Source organism: Schistocerca gregaria, chromosome X (assembly GCF_023897955.1).
Source record: "Schistocerca gregaria isolate iqSchGreg1 chromosome X, iqSchGreg1.2, whole genome shotgun sequence".
NCBI classification, from domain to species: domain Eukaryota; kingdom Metazoa; phylum Arthropoda; class Insecta; order Orthoptera; family Acrididae; genus Schistocerca; species Schistocerca gregaria.
The window spans coordinates 867,496,132-867,517,132 of NC_064931.1; positions in this window are offsets into that span (position 1 = coordinate 867,496,132).

Consider the following 21,001-nt stretch of genomic DNA (forward strand, 5'->3'; position numbering starts at 1 on the left):
AATGGCGTCCAGGGAAAACTTTGAATTAGCGCCCCTACCTCTCTCGATTTTATCTCAGTTTTTGAAGTTCTCATAGTCGCTTTGCGTTTCTAGTCGCTTATTGAGATCTCCACGATTTTACACTGAAGTGAAAAGCATGCAATCGAATAACTAACTATGTTTTGTATGATACAGTTGAAAACACAGAAAAATACACAGCCAAACTACCGTTGCGTGCAACAATTAAGCGATTCCATTATCATAGATTCATTGACGATCGATGCAAAGGAGCAACAAACAAAACAAGCGCAGAAATACAGTCTTTACACTTTTGTAGCGTTGTCTAATTTGGTATAATAAGAAAGGCTTCACCCAGCAGACGAAAACTAGTGTCTCCGTACCAGGGCGAGGTAGTTCGTATGAAACTTGTTCTTAGTGTCCTGTCCTCATTTCCTCATTACTTCCCTTCGAACATCAAGCTTCCCATTTTAGTGCCCTACAATTCTTACCCTTTCTCTTGTTGTTTTTATCTTCACTACCATTTCACCCTCCTTCAACCTTTCTTCTCTTACTCATTCTTTTCTCCTGTCAATAACCTGCACCAAACTGAAACGACACCCACGACAGACTCCCCGACTGCCATAGCATACATACGCTACCGCTAGCAGTACCCCGTTATTTCGTTCGAGCCTCCTGTAATCAATATATATTATATAAAAACGGATTTGCGTATATATGTATGTATTTATGTATGTTCCTAATCTCCACCTAAACCACTGGACCCATTTCAACCAAACCTGCGACACATATGCACTACCGGACATTAAAATTGCTACACCACGAAGATGATGTGCTACAGACACGAAATTTAACCTACAGGCAGAAGATACATGCAAATGATAAGCTTTTCAGAGCATTCACACAAGGTTGGCTCCGGTGGCGACACCTACAACGTGCTGACATGAGGAAAGTTTCCAACCGATTTCTCATACTCAAACAGCAGTTGACCGGCGTTGCCTGGTGAAACCTTGTTGTGATGCCTCGTGTAAGGAGGAGAAATGCGTAACATCACGTTTCCGACTTTGATAAAGGTCGGATTGTAGCCCACAGCGATTGCGGTTTATCGTATCTACATCTACATCCATACTCTTCAAACCACCTGCCGGTGTGTGGCGACATTACTGCTCTCGTTGGTCGAGATCCAATAACTGTTAGCAGAATATGGAATCAGTGGCTTTAAGAGGGTAATACGGAACGCCGTGCTTGAACCCAACGGCCTCGTATTACTAGCAGTTTAGATGTCAGGCATCTTATCCGCATGGCTGTAACGGATAATGCACCTACGTCTCGATCCCTCAGTTAACAGATGGGGACGTTTGTAAGTCAACAACTATCTGCACGAACAGTACGACGACGTTTGCAGCAGCATGGACTATCAGCTCGGAGACCTTGACCGTGCATCACAGACAGGAGCGTGTACTCAACGACGAACCTGGGTGCGCAAATGGCAAAACGTCATTTTTTCGGATGAATCCAGGTTCTGTTTACAGTATCATGATGGTCGCATCCGTGTTTGGCGACATCGCGGTGAAAGCACTTGGAAGATTGTAATCGTCATCGCTATACTGGCGTATCACCCTGCGTGGTGGTATGGGCTGCCATTGGTTACACGTCTCGGTCACCTCTTATTCGCATTGACGGCACTTTGAACAGTGAATGTGTTGCAACCCGTGGCTATACCCTTCATTCGATCCCTGAGAAACCCTATATTTCAGCAAGATAATGCACGACCGCATGTTGCTGGTCCTGTACGGGCCTTTCTGGATACAGAAAATGTTCGACTGCTGCCCTGGCCAGCACATTCTCCAGATCTCTCACCAATTAAAAACGTCTGATCAGTGGTGGCCGAGTAACTGGCTCGTCACAATACACCAGTCACTAATGTTGATTAACTGTGGTATCGTGTTGAAGCTGCATGGGCAGCTGTACCTGTACACGCCACACAAGCTCTGTTTGACTCAATGCCCAGGGTATCAAGGCCGCTATTACAGCCAGAGGTGGTTGTTCTGGGTACTGATTTCTCAGGATCTATGCACCCAAATTGCGTGAAAATGTAATCACATGTCAGCTCTAGTATAATATATTTGTCCAATGAATACTAGTTTATCATCTGCATTTCTTCTTGGTGTAGCAATTTTAATGGCCAGTAGTGTAATTCACTACCTGGAAACAATCCCTGTCATAGTAAGAATCGTCTTTCTATCAGACAGGTGAGGGTGAGGGTGAAAAAGTAGTGTACCTCTCGACGCACAAATAGCCACACCATATTCATCCAATATTGGAGAATGAGAGCACTTAGTGACTTGAAACAAACTTCAAACATAATTTCAACCAATATCCTAACTTTTTCACGTTGAGAAACCCCACAAAATGATGAAAGGAAAACAGTTTATCGCTTACTACATTTTTTCTATGTTCATGCAGAAATACTTCCGCATCAGACGCGACGTTTTAATTTATTAATTATTTACTACTAATTGTATTCAAGGCACATTTTTTAGACTTTTTTCACTTATATCTCTCAACGTGCCACCAAAGTTTTATCATTTTACAACACATAATTCCGTCATAGAAATTGAGCTGTTCGAAAACGAAACTGCAGGACGTAATTAGTTACAGAAACTGATGAACTACATGTATAAATATGTGTGAAGCACTTTAAATAGGTCAAATAGGTATGCGACACGTGCGTATTCTGGCAAATCTGCGGATAAAAAGCTCCTCCTAAGCCCCTCGGTCGATTTCGACCAAATTGTTTCACAAGTTAATAACTGTTTGCGATGAAATACTGTGAAAGCTGTAACCAGAAACCTCCTATTGGGTTGGGCGTGATAACGTGGCGAGAGAAGGGGAAAGAAGAGAGAGGCAGACAGACAAGGGGAAGGAGGTCATGGACATAGGTATGAAGGAAGAGGAGATGAACACAATGAGGAGTGGAGGTAGTAGACATATAAAGGGATGAGGAGGAGACGGACAGAACGAGAGGGTGGAGGAAATGGACAGAGAAACGGAAGAGGAGAAGATGCACAGAGAGAGTGTGGAGGAGGAGATGGACAGAGATGTGAGGTGGAGTAAATAAACAAAGAAAGGGATGAGGAGACAGGCCGAGAGTGAGGGGAGTAGGAAATGGACAGAGAAAGGGAGAGGACGAGATGGGCAGAGAGATGGGATGGAGAAGATGGAGAAAGTATGGGAAGAGAGAGGGTGAGCAGCAGATGGACAGAGACAGGAGGAGATACAGTGTGGGTTTGAAGGAGGTGACCAGAGATAAGAGAGGGAAGGAGATGGACAGAGAGGAGGGCAGTGCAGATGGACAGAGTGAGAGGGAGGGAGAAGATATTCTAATAGAGTTGAAATAAACACATACCCGGACTACGCCGGGTACTCAGCTAGTATTTTATATTTCTACTGTGCTTTGCACAATGTTGTGAAAGCATCACCTTACTTTCTTTTAAGTACGGAGTAAGGGTAGAGACTCTGGCAAGAAACATGACAGTCCATTGGCCGTCGATGCAAGCTCGAATCGATCACAATAAGAATATGTCATAATTCTAAATCTGCCACAAGGCAACACACGAGGCCCCTGTAGTTTGAGAGGACGTTCTGTATGGTGGTGGGGGTTAGTGTTTAACGTCCCGTCGACAACGAGGTCATTAGAGACGGAGCGCAAGCTCGGGGTAGGGAAGGATTGGGAAGGAAAGCGGCAGTGCCCTTTCAGAGGAACTATCCCGGCATTTGCCTGAAACGATTTAGGGAAATCACGGAAAACCTAAATCAGGATGGCCGGAGACGGGACTGAACCGTCGTCCTCCAGAATGCGAGTCCAGTGCGTTCTGTATGGCGATGCTGTATGTGCCAGTTCTGTAATCCTAAACTGCCTGCAGTGTTGGAAGCCACTCGTTCATAAATTTTTTATACTTCATTTCGTGTCTGTGCTATAGCTGTGTGTCTAATGAAACCGCAATTATATTTCCCTCTGTCTTTTGCCTCGTTAGCGATTGTAGTTGACCCTAAAAACATTTTAGCGGTGTCCTCTGAAGACCTGTTTATTCAGCTCTCGCACACGTATTTCTAGAAGCAGCGAACGCAGGCATAGTGCCAGATTTAGTTTAGAATCGCCGCGAGCTCCTCTAGAGAGACAAATCACATCAAGTCCCACACCGACTGTTCATCGATTCTGTTCCGTAACTTTCCACGCAAAAATCCATGGGAATCTCTGTGACTATCACGCAGAGCAAGTTACACAGAACCGTTGATAATCATTAGGTAAGACTCAACAACGGATCTACGAAGATCTTAAGCTGACAGAAAGTTGTATAAGAGGTATTCATCTATACAAGATGATTACGTGATGATGTTACAGACTTTCGTGTATGATGCAAAAGAGTAAATGTCCAATTTGAGGTAATGGATCCTCGTCCGGAAACGACAGAGACGACGGCTATAGGCACCAGTACACGAAGTATCAGAGACATACAGCTCATGATCCTGGAACATATACCATATTCGTCGACGATGTGGTTCCAGCTTGATGGAACCCCAACTCACTTCGGACTGAGGGTTCCCAAACACCTGGATCAGACATTCTCTGAAAAGTTGGTAGGCAGAGGAGGTCCTGTCTCGTGTCCAACACGTTCATCTGATCTCACACCATTTGATTTCGTCTTGGGAGACCATTTGAAATGTCTTGATTACGAGACTCCGGCCGAGAGTGAAGGAGATCACCAGGTGAGAATTCTCACTGTCTGCGAGTCTGTTCAAACGACACCGGCGATATTAGAACGAATACTACAGAGATTTGTGCGACGATTCCTTGCCTGCACTGACACTGGGAGACGCTATGTTGAACAACTGTTGCGATTGTAGCAGTTTGTACAACTTGTTCGGGTAAATGGAATGCATTATTGCTCTACCTTAGACTAAGGATTTTCGGTCTCTCTGACATCACGTTACGTGCTTCGTTACTAGTCCATCAACAAAGGAATTATCTGGGGAGCAGTCAGTGGGAGTATTGTGCGTCACGATCAGGGTTCGGATGCCGGACTCCTTAGTTTGAGCGCTGCGGTAAGCTAAGGAGGATCTTGAGTAGATTTTCGTTTATAACTTTCGACTTGGTTGTTCCGTTCTAGGATCCCTTACCTCAGACTGATACATTTACCATTCTCCATCGTCCCTGACAGTCTGTAACATCATCACGGTACAACGCTGTATATTCCTCATTGACTGTTTTCATTCTTCAGAATGTGTCAAGGGGACACAATTTAGTGTCAGATGGCGCCATTTCCAGAAAATTTCGATAAAAGGATGACAAAATTAGCATTGTCACTAATTATCATAAAGAAGGTGAGTCTCGTAAGGAATATGATCTTTGTAAGCAACAGAATTTTCATGAGAATTCAGATAGAATAACGCACTTATCATAATTAGCTTGCGGAAACTCATTATGTAAAAGAAAAGAACACTTCTGACTAAGCTTGTCTAAAAGTTAAAAGGAAGGAAAGTGATTACGTGATTTTGACATTCAGACATGTACGGACTTGTGACTACAGCGAAAATTTGGAAGTACACTGATGACAGTAGGTATGTAACAAAATAAATCAATAAACTAGCCACAGCAGCACACTACGCTATAAATCTGTGTATTCTTAAAAATCAAGTATGTATGTGTTACTTTTCGAATCAAAGACACGAGTCGGAGCAAGTGTATATGTCTATGATTTCATTCGTTTCTTTCGCTCAGATCTCCCAAGAACTGATCAGTCTGTTCATTACTCTGTAACTTTTTCTTGTATTGCTAGGTTCCTAAAAGTCGATTAAAATGTAAATATGAGTCACTGATGGTCCCTTTGAATTTTATCAGAGGTTATGAGGAAGGCCTGCTCAATAATTCTCTAATTCTTTGTTGTTATATTCATTTACTTTTCCATCATTTTTCGTGGGACCATGTGAGTAAAATCTTTCTCATAGAACGTCTCACTACCGAATAAACAGAAGGCTGATAAGGAAAAGCAGAAACCACTAAAGAACAGAATAACAGTTAAATAAAAATAAGGTAGTATATTTAACCATAAATACATTGCGACTCGATGTTCTAATACGCTCCGAGAAACTACTGCGCATAATAAAAGGAGTAAGCACCAAGTAAGTCTTCCTCTTATGCTTGCGGTATATGGGGTTTTTCAATGAATTTCTTCAGCTCTGCTGAAAGCCCTTTAAAAATGAAAAACTGCGGTGTAGTGTACACCACTTTCAACAATTTTCCATGTAGTGTTATACAGCTGCAAATAGTTTCTATATTAGTGTTTACTTTGTCAATGTGGCAATTACTTTTAATGAGTCTCTATTATTAAGAACAAATTTCCTGCGGCAGGAACTCAGATGTTTAGGGATAACAGAGTTAGAATTCCAAGAAAATTCTACGAAGATTTGCACTAATTCCACGAGTTATCATCACAGATCACTCTGACAGCCCTTTTCTGGACTAATGATATTTTTATGAATTTACATAGTTGGCCCAAAATATAATAGCATAGGATATAGCAGAGTGAAAGTGAGCAACCTTTAGTGTTTCATTGTCAAAGACAGAGGAATCTGTTCACACAATATAGATCGCAGCAGTTAGTTTCTGAATACTATAAATCGAAGAAGTCTTCGGATCCATCTTCAGTGTGGAGAAAGGCATCAGAGCCACGTAACATTAACTATGGACTTAAGGTTTCAGCTAATGCAGTGCCCCAGCGACCTAGGCTGGACGAGGTCTCCCATTTAAGGCTGGTTAGTAGCAGTGACAGAACATGTATTACACATTCGATAATCGGAATCCTGTATGCGGTGTAAACTTTACCTACAGTGATAAATCGAGAGAAATTACACTCCTGGAAATGGAAAAAAGAACACATTGACACCGGTGTGTCAGACCCACCATACTTGCTCCGGACACTGCGAGAGCGCTGTACAAGCAATGATCACACGCACGGCACAGCGGACACACCAGGAATCGCGGTGTTGGCCGTCGAATGGCGCTAGCTGCGCAGCATTTGTGCACCGCCGCCGTCAGTGTCAGCCAGTTTGCCGTGCCATACGGAGCTCCATCGCAGTCTTTAACACTAGTAGCATGCCGCGACAGCGTGGACGTGAACCGTATGTGCAGTTGACGGACTTTGAGCGAGGGCGTATAGTGGGCATGCTGGAGGCCAGGTGGACGTACCGCCGAATTGCTCAACACGTGGGGCGTGAGGTCTCCACAGTACATCGATGTTGTCGCCAGTGGTCGGCGGAAGGTGCACGTGCCCGTCGACCTGGGACCGGACCGCAGCGACGCACGGATGCACGCCAAGACCGTAGGATCCTACGCAGTGCCGTAGGGGACCGCACCGCCACTTCCCAGCAAATTAGGGACACTGTTGCTCCTGGGGTATCGGCGAGGACCATTCGCAACCGTCTCCATGAAGCTGGGCTACGGTCCCGCACACCGTTAGGCCGTCTTCCGCTCACGCTCCAACATCGTGCAGCCCGCCTCCAGTGGTGTCGCGACAGGCGTGAATGGAGGGACGAATGGAGACGTGTCGTCTTCAGCGATGAGAATCGCTTCTGCCTTGGTGCCACTGATGGTCGTATGCGTGTTTGGCGCCGTGCTGGTGAGGCGCCGTGCAGGTGAGCGCCACAATCAGGACTGCATACGACCGAGGCACACAGGGCCAACAACCGGCATCATGATGAGGGGAGCGATCTCCTACACTGGCCGTACACCTCTGGTGATCGTCGAGAGGACACTGAATAGTGCACGGTACATCCAAACCGTCATCGAACCCATCGTTCTACCATTCCTAGACCGGCGAGGGAACTTGCTGTTCCAACAGGACAATGCACGTCCGCATGTATCCCGTGCCACCCAACGTGCTCTAGAAGGTGTAAGTCAACTACCCTGGGCAGCAAGATCTCCGGATATGTCCCCCATTGAGCATGTTTGGGACTGGATGAAGCGTCGTCTCACGCGGTCTGCACGTCCAGCACGAACGCTGGTCCAACTGAGGCGCCAGGTGGAAATGGCATGGCAAGCCGTTCCACAGGACTACATCCAGCATCTCTACGATCGTCTCCATGGGAGAATAGCAGCCTGCATTGCTGCGAAAGGTGGATATACACTGTACTAGTGCCGACATTGTGCATGCTCTGTTGCCTGTGTCTATGTGCCTGTGGTTCTGTCAGTGTGATCATGTGATGTATCTGACCCCAGGAATGTGTCAATAAAGTTTCCCCTTCCTGGGAGTTTCCCTTCCAGGAGTGTATTTCAGATCTATGTATCCATTACTGGCATCCCGTTACGTATTTTCTGGTCAGGTTTTCTGTTATTGATCTGGAGATAAAATCAGCTGCCGATGGAGATGCAGATATCGCAGTGCTTTCATTCTTCAGTATCTGTCAATGAAGTACATCAGTGAAAAGGAATGAAAGGAGTGCTGTTACAAATCAATTAAGATTTAAAATAATGCGATCTTCTATGAAATATCTAAAATAATTCTCACATAATAGGTGCCACTGAACAAGTACACTCAACTTTTCAACTCCAAAAACGTCGTTCCACGCCTCGTTTACAGCCCCTTCCTACGTTTATGTTGCGAAGTGCGTGTTTTAGCCGCCATTAATACCATGATAGTGTGTATAGAGTGCAGTGTCTCGTATCCGCGACGAACTTAATTCGATATTATCATTATTAACTGTGTTGTTCTATCATGCAACCCGTATGATTACAACAAAATCTTTTCTGTAAACTGGAACGAATTCAATAATTTTGTCAAACTGCCTATAGACTATTATGTCAACTGCAATGTCTTCTTGAATGCGTAATTATCGATTTGTTGTTATTATCTTCAGCAAAAATCAAAATGGAAACGAGGAAGAGTTCTCACGTCATGAACATTTATTTGGTCTACAGATTACAGAAGTTGGAACCATCTCAAAACATGTTGCTGACAATGGGTTTCTAAGTCCCCATCCAGTATCGAATCCTGCGCCGGGCATGGATGTGTGTGATGTCCTTAGGTTAGTTAGGTTTAAGCAGGCCTAGTGCTAAGTCCATGGGACTGATGACCGCAGATGTTAATTCCCATAGTGCTTAGAGCCATTTAAACCACTTTTATCTCACTTACGATTGGAAGTGACAGCTGTTAATTTATAGCTGTGGGAAATTAATAGTACATGATCGTAATTGAGATATATTTTTCTTGTTCCATAATGTAGACAACTGTGAAAGTATCTTTAAACACACAAATGTGTAGCCATGAGTAACTCATAAAAAAAAGAATAAAAAGAAATAGAAAAGAAATCTAAACCTCCGTGGAATATAGTCTGATAAAATGTCCAAGCAAAATTTGAATGTCGAGCATTCATCTGTATAGACTGCAGCTCACCCATTCACTTTCTATGACATTTATCTGTAGATAATGAACTCATATTCCATTTGAAGAGATACTTTTCTGACTTCTTTGAGTATATCTATTATATTAACAGGACAATCTGATTGTAATATTTCTAGTAATACTACCTCTGCTAAGTCTTCCAAACATAATCTGAAAAATTTCCATATTGCGGTTAATCTACACCCAACACTGTAGAAGTCTTGAACTCCGGCTACGATTTCCGCCGTACAGTGTTTCCACTACCCAGAGTACTTTTGAACTATAACTTCTGAGAACTGGTGTTAGTCTGTGTGATACTACATTGATTTCAGGTGTTAGTCAGAAAGAAAAGACGGTAGAATTTGCGATTACTAAAAACAAAAGGTATCAAGTTGCGAACTGGCATGAAGTGTTTTTAAGCCTGCCACTGATTTTCACTGCCGCAAGTTGCACAGTATTCACTTTTCCATTTAAGTAGAAAGTTGACATCACTGATGATTATGTTTTGTTTTACATGATCCGTTGTTTTCGTCCAGTCGAGGTTCGGTACGTAACTTCTTGAAAGCAACTCTGTTTCTTCATTTTTTTCTTTTTAGTTATGTTTGATCCACATCACTGAAGAAGAACACATGTCCCGTGCGGCCACTTGAAAGTTTTGTTGTGAGGTACTGAATGACCGTATTTATTTAATGTTCAGTACGTTTACAGGAAAGACAGGTGCCTTATTCAGTACAAAAACTCTACTAAACGGTATCCCCACAGCTCTATTCTTCAAACATAAATACACGACGAACATATTTTTATCACTGAAAACAGCCATTTAAGAACAACTGGAGCAGTGTTCGTACTAATGTCTAATTGAAGTAGTTCGTGATTTAATAGCTTCACGTAAATCTCTAAAAAGTAATATCAGAATCGGCTTTGAGTCAGAAAAATTATACAAAATTTCGAATGTCTTACCTCCCTGTTGAAATACTCTCTACTTCCTATCGTCTTCAGACCGAGATTCTACAAACTTTTCTTTATTACATCTGTAAGGAACATCGTCCGAATTAGATCATCCATAATTCATATTGTTTAACAAACCAAACAAAACTGATAGTGCTCGTGGCAGTGAACCAGTAGCTCTGGAAAAATCTGTGGTATGCATGCAGTTCTTCCAAATAAAGATTTCGATGTCTATTTTCACTTCTGCAGATCTTAAATATTTAGCAACTGTATTCACTGCATGTATATAGTAATGGGCTTCACGACGGACTTCTTACCTGAAGAGGAGTCGTGATCTCGGGAGTGGAGATGCTTGGAGGGTACAGCTGCGCCAGGCACATAATGGCCTCGTTGCAGAACTTGAGGCCCATCACTTCTTCATCCTCTCGTCCGTAGCGGAACGTCAGGATCACTTGCCCGTACACCTACACATTGAGGACGTTTCAGTTTTCTGCAACACTGCTTCAAATATCTGTGCAAGTTTTTAGTTCTTACCGATTCGATGAAGAATGAACAAACAGAGGAAAAAATGTCAGATGGACATGAGTACTGAAAAGTTTTATTTATATGTTGGAACTCATTTTCTACAACTCGACGTACAATTACGATGGACGTTGAATAAGTAACTCAACAATTTTTTTTCTCGGCTAGTATTGTTTGAAATAATACGTAAATTGTTGTTGGACATGGAGGAAAATTTTCGTTTCGGCCCCTATAGTTCCTTGAAGTTACGATATGTGGCAGCACTATACGTAGCGTTCAAAATGGCGTCTATAACAAAGTGGATCTTAAGCAGAGAGCAGTCCTTGTGTTTCTTTTGGCAGAAAACCAGAGCATCACAGATATTCATAGGCGTTGCTGAGTGGCAGTGAAGAAAAGCACGGTGAGTCGTTAGGCGAGGAGTCTGTCGTCATCGCAACAAGATCGCGCAAACATGCATTCAGAAATAAAAGTGTTGCATTACTTCTTGAATGCCCCTCATAATTATGAAGATACTCTTTCTGAGATGAAATGTTCAAAATACATTCCGTTAGCAGAGATACAGGCATCAACCGAACCTCGCAACAAATTATGTATGGATGTGTGTGATGTCCTTAGGTTAGTTAAGTTTAAGTAGTTCGAAGTTCTAGGGGACTGATGACCTCAAATGTTAAGTCCTATAGTGCTCAGAGCCATTTGAACCATCAGCCATAGTAAAGCCAAAAATAACGTTGCTATTGATAGTAAAGACAAATGCATCAAATGATTTGTCTTTTTAGTTTATTATAAACCAAAATTTTTTTCAACCTGGGTGAGGCAATGCTCAAGTTTAATGCCATGTATAATGTTGCATTAGAGTATCAAATGTCATAAGTATTTATCTTCCGTGCTTATATTCGAAGTGTCCCTTGCGCCAAAGTTAAATACGTAGAAGCTTCCCAGAAACCCCTAAAATAAAGGCTTTGTGAATGTAGGAGTGAAGGATCTCGACCAAGGAAATTGCTGTTCCTCTTCGCATCTATCAGTCATAGAATGTGTTAAACACTAACTGATGTTAACACTGAAATGAAGAAAAGCTCAATCGAGCATGGAGAATGTGTCCCATCACACAGATAAAGGCACATCTTCTAGTACGTAATAAAGATTATTCCCTAAGAAAGGACAGCTGTTATTCACCTGTGTGGAAGAACATTACACTCTACGAGTACAAACAGTCACCAAAACTGCCGGCACGTACATTGTTTATTAGCGACATGTTCTAACAGTTGGGTCAGGATTTAGTTTACGAAATTTACACTTTGATATTGTTAAAGCGTCGTGTCATTAGTGACCAGTGTAGCTACACTGAAATAAGGAGTAACCCATTCTCAAATAGCCCATTTGCAGGTATATACTGTGACGATACAAGCCCCCGTTACTAGATGAACATTTGTAGTATGCAAGGATTGATTTGTGGAGAGCGAGCGCGCTACATGGTACGCGATTCGCGGAAGCGCGTGGCTCGCCCGTGCGAGATTTGAACCGGTCGGTGGGATGGTCTCCGCTGCCACGTGGGCCGCAGCTTGAGGCATTGTTTGGTTTTCCGCGCGTTACGCGAAAACTATGTAACTTACGGTGAAGAGCAATGCGGCAATGGATTGTGGTCAGCAATATGCAATTCACTAGACGCAAAGTTATAGTAACCTCAAAATCGGTTAATACCACGAATACTGAAAGATTAATAAAAATAGTAAATAACAGCTTACAGCGATGAGCGAGCACTCATTAAAAATTTTTCGTCATAGTGGATCGAGTGTCGTAGTCATATGTTGATATTATAAATAATTAAGCCCGTAAAGAGCAATACACAAAGTTTGAGGGAAAATTGTTTATAAAATCCAATAGAAAATTCATGACGTAAAAAACGGCACTATATAATATTTTGGGTGGCATCACACTTATTTTTAAACTAGTTAAGCTATACTATACACTTAACTTGTAATAGTTTTCATTGTTTGCAAATTATAATTAACATTTATCGCCAATAATTAATTAATTATTATAGATATGAAGATTTTGAGCTGTGCAATGTGTAGATCGCTATAGATTACGTCTAAAAACGATGCTATATGCAGTTCTATGTTAAAACTTTGCAGCATGGATATAAACAAACAAATTTTTGGTAAGTGGCGAAATTTGCAAAAACTAAGACTTGATTTACGGGCGATAGAATAATCCTAGAAATTAATGTAACATAGTAAAAAATGTGTACTTTTTAGTGCGGTTCCGATAGTGTACTTATTTCTGTCGAGGGATGTATGTATCAAAATTTATAACCTTAACTGGTGAGATTGGTACTTGCATAACCAGGGGGTGGACATCTGAGCCTATGTAAACGAGCGGCCATCTTGGCCAGAGGTCAGTCGTTGGTCAGTCGTCAGGAGAGAGGGTGGCGAGCAAGCCCCACTTGAGGGTGGCCCTTTTGGTCGTTTGTGAATTATTTTTCGCGTTGATTTATTTCGACAAAGTGTATTGTTTAGTAGTGTCAGTGTGCAAGCATATATTTGGTGAATTGCAAGTGCTACGATTATATGTGTGAGTGCGATTTACGAGAGATACATCGTTGTAAGTGAACATTTGGCGAACTGTGATTTAGCGCGAAAACTGCTAGAACGAAGAGGACAGTGGGACTTGTGATTTAATAAGTTTCATTTATAGCCGCCTACATTACTGCTGTTGGGCGCTCGGGGTCAAATTATTATTAAAGTAAAACTGTAAACCGTCTCACCAGTGCTAATTTCATTGTGTGAAAGAAAAGGACAACGCCAATAAATAGTGATTGAACTGCGACGTTAAAAACTGATTTTGCTATAATAATCGCCTAATTTTTGTTCCCTAGCACAAACTGTACTCATGTGTGAGTGAATAATTAATTGAAAAACTAAAACAAATGCGCAGGTGTGGAACAGTGTACTAATGCACCAAGTGTGGAAATCATCCCCTGGGACTTACGCGAGAGAAAAAAATTTCAATAATATTTTTAACCAATATTTGTAAATGCACATTCGTGTCAACTCTGCTTCAACCGCACTTCTTTATTTACCGCCCCGTCGCAATTTGGAGATGAAAGTGCTCAAATGTGAGTGAAATCCAATGGGACTCAACTGCTAAAGACATCAGTCCCTAAGCTTACACACTACTTAACCTAAATCATCCTGAGGACAAATACGCTCACCCATGCCCGAGGGAGGACTCGAACCTCCGCCGGGACCAGCCGCACAGTCCATGACTGCAGCGGCTTTGACCGCTCGGCTAATCCTACGCAGAAATTGGGGGCTCGTCCGGGATACTAGTGTGCTAAGCAACTAGGCACGAAGGGTAGTGGAACGGCGAAACATGAACAGTCGTCAGTCGTGGAAACGTGTGTTTCGCTTAATCGCGTACGCGCCTACTATCGCCGTTGGACGACGCCACGCAGCGCGGATCGAACCGAGTACCATTGGACCTGCAGCCAGCGCCCGCAGAGTGCGATCGCGGCATATTCTCAACCGGGTGACGGGTTGCCAGCATCCGGGTGTCCAGCTAACAGCAACAAGCGGCCGTCCCTACGCTCCGCAACGCAGCCTTTTCAGCAGCGCCGAGACCGACGCAGCTCCTCCAGAAAGATATGTGATCACAGCAGGCGCAGTTTTTGTTTTTGGTTTCCTTGTTTTCAGTTCTTATGCTAGCCAGGGCAATGGAGCACGAAATTAAAAAATCGCTTATTGAATGCGGGTTGTCAGGGAGTGGTAGTGAAACAGTCCTCAGAGACAGGAGGTAATCGGTATCCCTGTAATGTCTGTAGAATTAATTGCTCTTCTCCAAAATATGAGCAGCCAACTGGGTTCATTTAAAACTGATATGGATAATAAATTAAGTGCTTTAAACACTAATTTATGAACTAAATTAAATTCGGAATTATGCTGTCCAAGAACTAATGTGGGACATATAGTCAATTGGGGTCAATGAAACAAGAAATTGTGACTGAATTAGATAAAAGATTAGAAAAAATAGAATAGAGCTGGTATTCCATGGTTGAAGCAGTTGAGGCTGAGCTGAGGGGTGAAATTGTTTCGGGAAGTCAGATGTGTGATGATAGGGAAGAGACGACAAGGCAATCTTTGGTTGAAGTGAATGCAAAAATAGTGACTAGCAATGATGAGACAAAAGCTGTGCTCAAATGGCTCTTAGCACTATGGGACTTAACATCTGTGGTCATCAGTCCCCTAGAACTTAGAACTACTTAAACCTAACTAACCTAAGGACATCACACACATCCATGCCCGAGGCAGGATTCGAACCTGCGACCGCAGCAGTCGCTCGGTTCCGGACTGAGCGCCTAGAACCGCTAGACCACCGGCGGCCAGCAAAACTGTGTTGATAAATAAATTAGACAGCACACCTGATGATCTCAGAAAGGAAATGGCAACTGTCACCTCAAAAGTAAATGACAAAATTACCCAAATAGAATTGTATAATGTTTCAGGTCATGCTGGGTGTCCAGGAATGCAGGCACCTAGTGGAAAGCCATTTTCAGGCGTAAAAGTATATTATGCCGTGGTTTTTTGGCCAATTGCAAGGAACATTTTCTGCCTGGGATGTCAGATGAGACAAAAGTTAAATTTGTGAAGAGAATGCTGGGAGGTTCAGCTCAGACAAGAGCTAACAAATTTACGGATCAGTTTATTTCACTTGAAATATTCGAATGAATGTTTCTACACAAATACTGGAGTAAAAATAAGCAGTGTATGTTGCAAAATGAGTTTTTGAATGGACCTTTGTACAGGAGAGGCAGAGAAACTATGAGCTAATTTTACCAGGAAGAGTTGAATAAATTAGTACATCTGGATCAGCCTTTAGGTGTGTTATCAGAAATATCTATTTTAAGGAGGAGACTACCTTAGGAGCTACAATGGGAACTCATACGTTGCCCCACTGATTCTGTGGAGAAGTTTTTAGACGTTTTTGAGAGGATGGAGCACGGTATGTGCTATAGGCCTGGTTCAAAGGGAAAGAATCCAGGGAATAACCATAGGGATCTGGGGGAGAGAAGAAATATGAATTGGGGTAACAATCATCAAAACGGTCACAGAAATAGGAACTGGGGAAATAATCATCAGAGCCATCATGGGGACACAAATATAAATAACAAGGCCAATGTTAGGAAATGGACCTGGAAGAGGGCGACAGAATTACAGCACACAACAGGGACAGCATCCTTTAAACTCAAAATGGGTCCACTTTGGGACAAGGCAAGTTGCAAAGAATAGGGATAAGAGATTGAATGATAATAATTATAATCAGACTAAGGGTGGTTATTCTAAAAAGGGATATGAAAATAAGTATAGAAGTAGGAGAGAGGAAAGAAGTTTTGGTATGGAGGCTATTTTAAATGATGGAAATGTATTGGGGAGCTAGTGTATGGATCATGGCAAAAGGAGAGCCTTTAAGAGGGAGAGTGTTAGGGGTTTAAAGGCCCAAATGGAAGAAATCAGTGCTGAGAATGTTTTTTGTAATGAGTTCAGGGATGTGAATTCTCAGAAACAGAGTACTGGTTTGGTGAACATTATTAACAGGTCAGGGACTAAGGCACTGCCTGAAGGTATAGATGAATGTTGTAATGATCAAAGTGTGTGTGTAAATAATAGTAAGAAATTCGTTGAGCTGTGTGTAATGGAAGTGGATACAGTGGATGATAATGTTAATTCTGAAAGGGCGAAGGTGCCTGAAACTAATGGGTTTGCAGATAATGGTAATGAACTGGGACCATAGTGCCTATTGTTGATATAGTGATAAATGAATATGTACCAGAGAGTGTATCTTGTGAAATTAATGAAGTTAGCTGTGAGCAGCCAGAATGGGCTGGTTCTTAGATGACTGGTGAAAGTGTTTGTAATGTGCAGGATAGCAATGCAAGTGATGTTCTGGTGGGGAAAGTAGTATCTAAATCGATGAAACATGATGAAACAAATATGCTAGTGTTTACATGCATGGGGTTAAACAGCAAACTAAGAATGATGAAGAGTGGAGAACTAAGGAGGAATCTGGATTGAACTTAAACAATTGGGTAGCAAGGGCAAAATGGATGTAGAAATATACTCCAGAAAATTGGACAGTAGGGAAATATTATTATGTGAACAGTTTCTAACAGTTAAATGTTGAGGATGAGGCATATTATGATGTACTCAAGGAAATATTTGATGGAGATAGAGAGTTTGATGTTTTAAGGGGGGATTTTATAAATGAAATGGTGGGATGTGCTGTGGAGAGTAACTACTGGGCTACAGATTGTGGACAATTAGTGTGTGATGTGGGAGATGAAGTTGAAAAGGTGAATAATTATGTAGTGTATGAGGATGAGCAGTATGGGGGTATGGAAGAGGCTGAACAGAATACTGGTTGGATGGGGAAGAATGAATGTAATTTTTATGCAAGTGATTGGGTGGATTTTTCTAAGTATATATGGAAGTTGGGACCAAAGATATGGGAGAAGGACAGTTTAGTTTCGCCAGAAAATTGGGATGGTAGGGCTTAGAAAATAATGAACACAAATTTGTTTTTGAAGTAATATCTAAAGGGGATAATGAAATATAATCATTCAATGGGGGACAGGTATGCACTATGGAGAATTACTGTGCTAATGAAGTGGAGGAGGATCTTTTAGCAGAAGTAGAGCTCAAGCAGGAAAATTTTAGGAAGGTGAAACCAATAGTTAAAGTTCAGATAGCTGAAGTCAGTGAAGAAGCCTTGGTGGACACTGGTAGTACAGTCAGTGGGGTAGCAGAGGGTTTCTACAATTATATCAGGAATGGTAAAATGCTAGAATTCTCGGTCACAAGGGGTTAGAATAAAAAATGCTACTGGTAATTACAGCAAGCCAGTGAGGAAGGAGGCTGTGTTAGATGTAAATATTGGTGGAGAGTTGTTTCGTTACCCATTCCTGGTGATTCAAAATTTAAGTATAAATATGGTTCTGGGTGCATATTTTTTAAATAAGTATTGGGCAGGTATTAACTGTAGGGGCAGGTACTGGGACGGAATGTTTGGGCATATATAAAGGAGACAAAATTTGCAAATGGAACAGGTGATGATTTAGTGTGAAGTTTGCACATGGCCCAGTGCATGTTGGATGAAGTAGGGATTAAGGAGGAGGTAAAAAGGAAGGTCTATGAGACAGACGGTGTTGTTCACAGTGAGAGGAAAGAAATGTATAATTTACTGGTAGAGAATAAAGATGTGTTCTCAGAGAGACCCGGGAGAGTGATAAAATTTGAATATCTACTCAAGGTGAAGCCTCATGAACCTATTAAGGTTAGGCCATATCCTATTGCAATAACAGACAAAGATGCTGTTAGTTCAGAAATAAAACGCATTGAGGCTTGGGTGATGGGTGACTGAAAAATGCAGGAGTGAGTACTGTAACCCAATAGTGGTGGTGAAAAAGAGGGACAACTCAGTAAGACTAGCTCTAGATGCTAGGAAATTAAAATGGTTCAAATGGCTCTAAGCATTATGGGACTTAACTGCTGAGGTCATCAGTGCCCTAGAACTTAGAACAACTTAAACCTAACTAACCTAAGGACATCACACACATCCATGCCCGAGGCAGGATTCGAACCTGCTAGGAAATTAAATAAAATTATAATACCAGAAACTGACCACCCAGAAAATAAGGATGAACTAGTCCAAGGCCACAAAAACGTAACGATGATGACCAGTATGGACCTGACAGCTGGTTTCTGGCAAGTTCCTTTGGCAGAACAAAGCAGGAAATACACTGCTTTCCTGTTTGATGGTAAAGCTTACCAATACAGGGAGTCCAATTCGGCCTCTGCATATCAGTTGCTGTCTTTGTTAGAGCACTGAAATATGTACTTCGGGATGAGTTAATGAGAAGGCTAACCATCTATGTCGATGAAATTCTTGTGGCTAATAGAAAATTCATGACATAAAGAACGGCACTATATAATACTTTATGTGCCATTGTAAGTAGTCTGTTTAGGTTTTCTTATTGGTAACGCCACGTAGCGCTCTGTATGAAAATCACTGCCTGTGCTGTGTGCAGTCTGTGGCTAGTTTGCATTGTTGTCTGCCATTGTAGTGTTGGGCAGTTGGATGTTAACAGCACGTAGCGTTGCGCAGTTGGAGGTGAGCCACCAGCAGTGGTGGATGTGGGTAAGTGAGATGGCGGATTTTTTGAGAGTGGATGGTCTGGACGTGTGTCCATCAGAAACAGTACATTTGTAAGAAAGGATGTCATGAACTGATATATATATATATATATATATATATATATATATATATATATATATATATATATATATATATATATATAATGACTTTTGAGCACTATTAAGGTAAATACATTGTTTGTTCTCTATCAAAATCTTTCATTTGCTAACTATGCCTACCAGTAGTTAGTGCCTGCAGTAGTTTGCATCTTTTATTTAGCTGGCAGTATTGGCACTCGCTGTATTGTAGTAGTTCGAGTAACGAAGATTTTATATGAGGTAACTGATTTGTGAAACATATAGGTTAATGTTAGTCAGGGCCATTCTTCTGTAGGGATTTTTGAAAGTCAGATTGCGTTGCACCAAAAATATTGTGTGCCAGTTTAGTGTTGGTCAGATAATGCAAGAGATTTATCAGCACAGTAATTCAATAATTTTTCTAAGGGGACGTTTCTTATCGCCATATGTTTTGAAGTTTGAGCGTGTCGTATTTGCGATGCTTTCTACAAAGAAATGTCGAAAGCGAGGATAATGGCCTCCTTTTTTCTCCACCTGTACCTCTGAAAGGCACACACTAATGACTTTTTTCTAGGCGACTGTCGCGCAGCTGGGTGCCCACGACGCATTATGTGAAGGTCACTTAACTTTCTTACCGAAATACTTACGAGACCAGTTTGCACTACAGTGACAGTCTCATATAAAAAATTTCACTGGTCGAGAATCTGCGTTGCAAATGTATAGGAACAAAATCCTATGAATATAACAGTGTGCAAACATTTTCGCCTGCATTGTGATACATTCAAGCACTTACACACGTTTCATAACTCTTAAAATACGATTCTCAGCTTATTGATCATAAACATACCTCAACAGCATAATACACATCGTCATCGTAATAATAACACAATAACAGATCAATCACATCTCAGAATCGTTGCAGCTTTTTTCAACAGTTTCAAGACCTTCAATAAAGTCATCTACCTCAAACGTAGTTTGATCCCTTACCAAATACATCATTCAAAGCTCTCATAGTATCACAATGGTTCCGAAAAAATATGAACAGTTCACAAAATACAGACAAAATCCAATTTCGTAAGTGTGAAGTTATCCAACTGTGTAATTGCGTGAACATCTGTTGCTAATGTAGTTAAAGAAATGGTTGTCTCTCTCATTTAAATGATCAGATAGCTGTGTAATTTAAGTGTTAGAGAAATATGGTACCGATGTGTAAAGTTGTGTAAGCAAATACCATATTAGCTAGAGCTCCTTGTGCTTGCCAAATACATGGTACACGAAGTAAGCGTGTACCCCCCTGAGGATTAATTTAATTATACCCTCAGCTGTTACAGATTACAGCAATGGAATGAAATGTATTACGGAAAACTTTCTTTGTAATTCAAATATGTTTAAAAATAAATTTTTAAGTACAAAATTAATCACTGAAATGCGTGTCCTGCAGTGCTAAATGTGCGTCTTGCTGTAAAATAATTCTGTGGAATTGTCGTAGTTATCGTCCTCTGCAAGCAAAGTTCTGCTAAAGTCAATGTGCTTACCTCATCATAAACGAGAGTAAAATGGTTTGCATATAGACATCGTAGTTATTACGTACCTTACCACGATCAAGAAAGTGCTATAATGTAACGTATCGCTGCGCCACGAAAAAGACTGTCTCTTTGTAGCTATACCACAAAAGTTACTACTAAAACATGTTTTATTTTCTAGAATAACACAGAAAAACTGTGCAGATATAAAACAGATACAGCGCAAAAGCAATAATATAAATTGTGTCACTCATTAGTAGCGTCGTCATATAATCGTGTAGCTGTCAAATAAACTAACCACTGCGTC